The sequence below is a fragment of the Lynx canadensis genome, chromosome D3 (genome assembly GCF_007474595.2).
Source record: "Lynx canadensis isolate LIC74 chromosome D3, mLynCan4.pri.v2, whole genome shotgun sequence".
NCBI classification, from domain to species: Eukaryota; Metazoa; Chordata; class Mammalia; order Carnivora; family Felidae; genus Lynx; species Lynx canadensis.
In genome coordinates this window covers 62,783,558-62,790,803 of record NC_044314.2, presented here as the reverse complement: position 1 = coordinate 62,790,803, position 7,246 = coordinate 62,783,558, and the positions used below count along the sequence as shown (strand labels likewise).

Here is a 7,246-nt window from a genome sequence, read left to right as displayed (position 1 = left end):
CGTGCTGGAGAATTCTGGGGTGAATACCAAGGATGACCCTGGGGGTGAATACTGACTGCAGTGGGGATGCTCAGGCCCCACCCACAGGCCCTCCTTTCTGCCTCTTCCAGGGGGGAGGCGGAGACACAGATAGAGCCCTTTCCATACTGCTGGGCAAGTACTGAGCTCACTCTCTGGAAGGTAAGGGGAAGCAGAGGCCGAGAGGAAAGTGATGACAGTAACTATTATCCCAACGTGAAAATGTTTGTCCTCCCATGGTGGGTCTCTCACTGCTGGGACTATTTGCCCAGAAGCTGGAGAGCCTCCGTCAGCGGGGTTGGGGGAGAGGGGTCTTGTCCCTGGGGAGAGATCTGGGCCACATGGACTTAGACCCCTTTAAGCTAAGATTCAACTCTCCTGTCAGGCAGACAGACTGAGTCACACTGCCTGCGGTGAGGCTGCTCAAAGAGCAGAGAAACTGGCCCCAAGGCCAAGCTGTCTTCATTCCTTGCTGGTGGCCTCCACAAAGGGATCCCAAGGTGCTCATACTGCAGGCTTTATTATTGTTCTCTCCTCCTCCAGAACAACTGCACTTCTCCTAGGCTTCCAAAATCTATTCTTGGGACTTTGTTCTAGCTGAGTACACTTTGGCCAGCAAGCAGCACACTCTATCGTCGCCATGCACCTTATGCCAACCCTAATGCTCTGATTCCAGGACCCCAGCTTGCCCTGGCAATCAGCACCACGCAGATGGCCTCACCACGGACCGCAAAACTGAAGGGACAGTGTCTCTCAACAAATGGCATTCACATAAACATAAAATTCAAACCATTCTTGTTTGTTTCAGGTAATCTCTACACTCAACATGGGGCTCCAACTCACCACCAGAGATCAAGAATCTCATGCTCTTCCTTCTGAGTTAGCCAGGTGCCCCAAACCCCACTTTGTGACCTGCCAAATGATGTTCTTGCCTGCTAGAATGACAGTGGTGATTTCTTGAGGACACAGTGTCCAGCTCAAGTGGCCCTGAGTCCAACACTGCTGTCACCTGCTGCTAACCAGCTCTGGCATCCTGTGTCTTCCCTGGGAGATAATTTTGTACAGAGACCAAGGAAGCGTCAGCTTCAGGAAGGTGGACTGCCCTCCAAGGGGTGGTGCAAAGAGGCCTGGAGTCAGAATGCGAAGACTTGGGTTCTAGTCTTGGATATGCCCCTTCATACTGTGCAGTTGGTGCAGGTCACTTAATGAGTGCTTCAGTTTCCTTATCTGAGGAATGGGGATTACTATTCTTTCTTTTTTGCAAGATTACTCGAACCATATAACCATTTCCTTAGCCAATACTACAAACAATGCTCAATTGTTCATTGACTTATTACTTCCTAAGTAGTCCTTTTACTTTTTTTCTCTAAAAGTATTTTAGTCTTTTAGCCATTGAAAAAGACAGCACCAGATTACCCTTTCCCAAATAAACTTACTTCTTGCACAAAAACACTCCTTACTCACTGCTACTGAACTGGATACATAAAAATGGTTAAAATGGTAAATTTTATTCTATTTTAATTTTTCTACATGCACATAAAAAGCACTCCCTACTATCCATCTCAAACTGGAATGTTCCTGTCACTCCTACATACCTGTCATCATCCCTCAGGTGGCCAACTCAAGCTCCACCCTCTCATGGTGCCTCCCCTGCTCTGCACCAGTCCACAAAGTGCCTCCTTCCTTTCCTTCTCATCAGGGCACCTGTCACCCACTGGCCACAAAAACTGGCCACAACAGTCAGAAGGCTGATGGCCAGCAAGAGACCAAGACTTCCATCACATTGGCCAACACCTTATGCAGGAGGGACACTTAATGCTTGTTTGTTATTCAGCTGATTTCCCCATCCACAGTGAAGGGAGGGAGGTGAGGTTCAGGCATGTCAGGGACGTGACTCCTTAGTAGGGTGTTCTTTAGTTCCTCAAGAATTTTGCTCCCTGCATCCTTTTGATGTCCACATTAATTTCTATTGCTGTCATAATAAGTACTAGAAGGGAGTTATATCAGCCAGGTGGCAGAATAGGAAGCCCCAGATCTCAGTTCCCCACAGAGATACACAACTGAACAACAATGTATGGTCCAAAACAGCTTTATGAGAACTCTAGGAACCAAGAAATAAGTCGTATTACCCCAGGCAAACTCAAAGCCAAGAAGAGACAAATTGAAACAGGTAAGAAGAGCTGTTTAATTTCAACCCAATAGCCTTTCCCCCAAGCTGGAAAGCTTGATGCAATAGGGAGAAAGCATCCTGCATGTAGCTTCTTCCTCAGGAGGGAAAAAAGAAGTGTGAATTTTATGTCCAACATTCCAACTTTTCAAGAGACTTCCTGAGGGACTGGCTTTGGTCTTACCTGCCTCAGAAGGTTGATGGAACCAACATACTTTGGATATGTGGGGCTGTGGAAAGCAAAAGAAAGCGCAAAGGCTTGTTGCAGCACCAGAGGACTTGCAGTACCATAGACAGACACCAGAGGAAGTGAGACATTATGAGTTTCTAAAAAAGAAAAAGCAGGGCACCTGGGTGGCTCAGTTGGTTAAGCGTCTGACTTCGGCTCAGGCCATGATCTCATGGCTCGTGAGTTCAAGCCCTGCATCAGACTCTGTGCTGACAGCTCAGAGCCCGGAGCCTGCTTCATGTTCTATGTCTTCCTCTCTCTCTCTGTTCTTTCCCTGCTCATGCTGTCTCTCTCTGTCTCTCAAAAATAAATCAACATTTAAAAAATAAAAAAAAATAAAAAAAAGAAAGAAAGAAAGAAAAGAAAAAGCAAATCTCCCTGATTGGGAAATGGCCATACAAGCCCAGAGAGGACACATCTCCAGAAAAGGTTTGAGAGTCTCCCAGCATCTCTAACTATGCTGATTGGTGAGGTCTTTTCCTGTATGAAGCCAGTCAAAGAGCACAAATTTTTTTTTTTTAAAAAAACGAACACAAGAAGAAACAAGGAAACATGGCCCAATCAAAGGGGAAAAACACATCTCCAGAGACTGATCCTAAAGAGATAATATATTAATTGCCTCACAAAGAACTCAGAATAATCATCTTTAAGAAGCTCAATGCACTACAAGAGACTACAAATAGACAATCAAGGAAAATCAGGTAAAAAATGCATGAAAAAAATGAAAATATAAACAAGGACATAAACATGTAAAAAAGAACGAAACAGATTCTGGGAAGATGGCAGCATAGGAAGCACCAGGAATCTTTCTCCCCATCTAGACAATAATTGCACTGGCAGAATCTTCTGCTATAATTATTTTGGAACTCTGGAGTCTATTGAAGCTTGCAACTTCCAGAGGAAGGCTTAGATGAAAAATTTTAGTTAATTTAAGTCAATTTTAGCTCTTACCACAGTAACAGCTACCATCCCCCAACCCTTAGCCATGTGACAGGCAGGAACACAGGTATGTGTTCCTGGAGTAGCTTGCTTGCAACTTGCAGGATCCAAGGTGGGCAGAAAGGACTTTGTCTTCCAAACCTTGGACATAATATTCCCTGAGTGCAGATCGTTGCTTCTGATCCCAGAAGAGAACACACAGAAGTGAGCAGCCATTCTTATACTGCCCAATTGTAGCAAGCCTCTCCTCTCTCTGGCTGGAGTGACTTCTTGGGGATTTAAAGAACCAATGTCTACCTCCCTCCTCATATTTCATCTTTCTATTTTTTCCCTCTGGGGAGCCAGGCATAAAGACTAGGACATTCAAAAACAACTGTATATAGGAGGAATATTAGAAAGTAACCATACATGTCCAAAGAAAAGCTCAGAAGATACCTGAGAAGACCTTAAATTCACACCTGAGAATGACCCTTGCCACAGAGAAAACCAACAAGAACCAAAAAACGATAACAATGACAAAACCCAGCAAATACTGGGGAAAGGGGAGAATTGATTTCCACAGTTACCACATTCTTAGAACATTCAAATATCTAGTGTTGAACAAAAAATCATAAGGCACACAAAGAAAACAGGAAATTATGGTCTGGTCCATTCAGAGGAAAAAAAAGAAATCAACAGAGAAAAATAAATCAAACAGCAACAGGTATACTAGACCTGGTGGCAGGTATACTAGACAAAGACTAAAACAGCTATCTTAACAATGCTCAAAGAACTAAAGGAAGATGTAGATAAAGTCAAGAAAATGATGTGTGAGCAAAATAAAAACATTGATAAAGAGGTAGAAAACCTAAACAGAAACTGAAAAGAAAGTCTGGAGCTAAAAAATTCAATAACTGAAATCAAAATTTCTCTAGAGGGAATCATAGGCAGAACTGAGCAGGCAGAAGAAAGAATCAGTGAGCCTGAACATAGGATAATGCAAATGATTGAATCTGAGGAACTGAAAGAACAAAGATTGAAGAAATGTGACCAGAAGCTGAGGGACTCATGGGATACCATCAACTGGACTAACATACAGATTGTGAGAATCCCCAGGAGGAAGAAAGAGAGAAAGAGACAAGAGAGAATATTTGAAGAAATAATGGCTGAGAACTTCCCAAATGTGATGGAAGACACAAATGTAAACATCTAAGAAGCCCAGTGAACTCAAACTCAAAGAGACTGACACTGAGATACATTATAATAAAACTTTCAAAAAACAAAGAGAGAATCCTGAAAGTAGCAAGAAAGAAAATAATTATCACATACAGGGGATCCTCAATAAGATTTTCAACAGATTTCTCATCAGAAACTTTGTGGAGGTCAGAAAGCAGAGGGTTGATATATTCAAGGTGTTAAAAGAAAAAAATTGTCAACCAAGAATCCTACCTGGCAAAACTGTCCTTCAAAAGTGAGGAAGAAATTAAGACATTCCCAAATAAACAGAAGTTGAAGAGGTATGTGACCACTAGACCTGCCCTTCAAGAAATACTCAAGTGAGCAAGGTATAATGAAAGGACACTATACAGTAACCTAAAGCCATAAGAAGAAATAAAGATCTAAATAAAGGTAAATTCAATGGTAATTATCAAAGCTAGTAGTATTGTAACAGTGGTTCATAATTCTACCTTTTAAAAAAATGTTTATTTGAGGGAGGAGGGGCAGAGAGAGAGAGGGGAAGAGATTGAATCCCAAGCAGGCTTCGTGCTGTCAGCTCAGAGAACAACGTGGGGCTCTAACTCACAAACTGTGAGATCATGACCTGAGCCAAAATCAAGAGTCAGATGCTTAACCAGCTGAGCCACCCAGGAGCCCCTGATTCTGTTTTTTGTTTTGTACCTGATTTTTAAAACCTAATACATTTAAAAATCAACAACAACAGCTAATGTTCTTCAGGCTAGTACTATTGTCACTTTGGTTTGTAATTCCAAATTTTGTTTCTACATAATTTAAGACATTAATGCATTTAAAAAATTTTTTTTCAATGTTTTTATTTATTTTTGGGACAGAGAGACACAGAGCATGAATGGGGGAGGGGCAGAGAGAGAGGGAGACACAGAATCGGAAACAGGCTCCAGGCTCCGAGCCATCAGCCCAGAGCCTGACGCGGGGCTCGAACTCACGGACCGCGAGATCGTGACCTGGCTGAAGTCGGACGCTTAACCGACTGCGCCACCCAGGCGCCCCAAGACATTAATGCATTTAAAGAATTATTAATTTATGTTTGGGGACACACAATGTATAAAGATGTTATTTGATGATATCAACAACCAAAAGGGGTGAAGACAGAGCTGTAGAGAAGCAGAGTTTTCGTATGTAATTACTGAAGTAAGCTGGTATAAATTCAAATTATAGTGTTATAACTTTAGGATGTTAAATGTAATCCCCATGGTAACCAAAGAGAAAAATAGCTACAGAATATACACAAAAGGAAATGAAAAAAGAATTTAAATACTTCACTATAAAAAAATTAAACATGATAGAATAGTAATACAGGACATAAGGGACAAAAAAAAGCTATAAGGCAAATAGCAAACAGCTATAACAAATAGCAAAATGACAGAGGTAAGTCCCTCCTTAGTAGTTAGTTGAAATGTAAAGGGAATGTCAAAAGACAGAGGTTGACAGAATGTACAAAAACCACATGACCCAACTATATTCTGCCTACAACAGACTTCACTTTATTTTTTACGTGTGTGGTTCTGAAACTGTTTTTCTTTATTGTTATTTTACAATGTACTATGAACGGCTTTTTAATGCACATGGGTGAAAATCTCCTACTGAAAGACAGAGAATACTGTAGTTGGATCAAAAGGCTGCTGGCAACAAGAGAGACACCTAAAGCAAAGTATCAGCTTAAGGTTAAAGCACATAACCTAGCAAATTCCTGTCAGGAAAAGTAGGGTCAGCAATATTCTCATCAGAGAAATTAGAATTGAAGGCCAAAGACATTAACGATGTGGTATATCATGTAATCCCCTTTGGCCCCTACCTATACCCCTCACTCTCCTGACACTTTTAGGGTGAATGGATCCTGTACATCTCTTTGCACCCAATGAAAACAACCCATTTTCTTTCTTTTTTTTTCTTAGCTCTTCCTGAGCCCTTATCTCCACATTTTCTTATCATCTCCTCATTGCCCAAGTGTCTTTCCAGTAATTCCTCATGATAGTCCTTGGGGGAATTTTCCATCCCCCTGTCCATTTTTCTTTTTGCTTTCCTGGGCACATAATCTTCAGCTGCGGGATTTTTGATGGCCCATGGCTTACTCCCAGTTTTTCCCAGGGATTCTGGCTTGCCCTCACCATGTGGTTTTCTCTCATTTTTGGACATGCCCTGCTTTTCTTGCTTTCTCTCATCTTCTGGTTGTTTCTCATCATCTGGTTGTCCCTCATACTGGATATTTCCTTCGTGCCCTGGATTCTCCTCCACTTCTAGGTTTTCTTCCTCATCTGATTTTCCTTCATTGTCAGACTCTGCTTCATCTTCTGGCTTGCCCTCAATTTCCAGCTTTGCTTCATTTTCATTGCAGAGTTTTTTCATGTTGAGATTTCCCCTTTTTTTCCTGTCTCTCAGGGATTCTGGACAGGTTCCTCCTCCTTTTCTAGCCTTGCTGAGTGCTGGGGACAGACACACAGACCTGGGGGCCCTGGGGCAGGCCTGTACTTTCTTGGTCTCACCAAAGCCCCCTCACCCACTGCCAGGCAGCTCAGAGAGCTAGTTCTTCACAGGCAATGGTAGTGAATAGTGCAAGGACAGGACCACAGGGAAGGTGAATGTGCTACAACAGACTCACCTGAGATTCAAAGACACAAATGGATTAAAGTGAAAGGATGAGGGGCACCTGGGTGGCT

At 42.4% G+C, this 7,246-nt stretch overlaps 1 pseudogene; it reads right to left on the bottom strand.

Moving 5' to 3' along the window:
* Positions 1-6,343: 6,343 nt before the first annotated feature.
* Positions 6,344-7,000, bottom strand: LOC115528042 (annotated as a pseudogene).
* Positions 7,001-7,246: the final 246 nt, after the last annotated feature.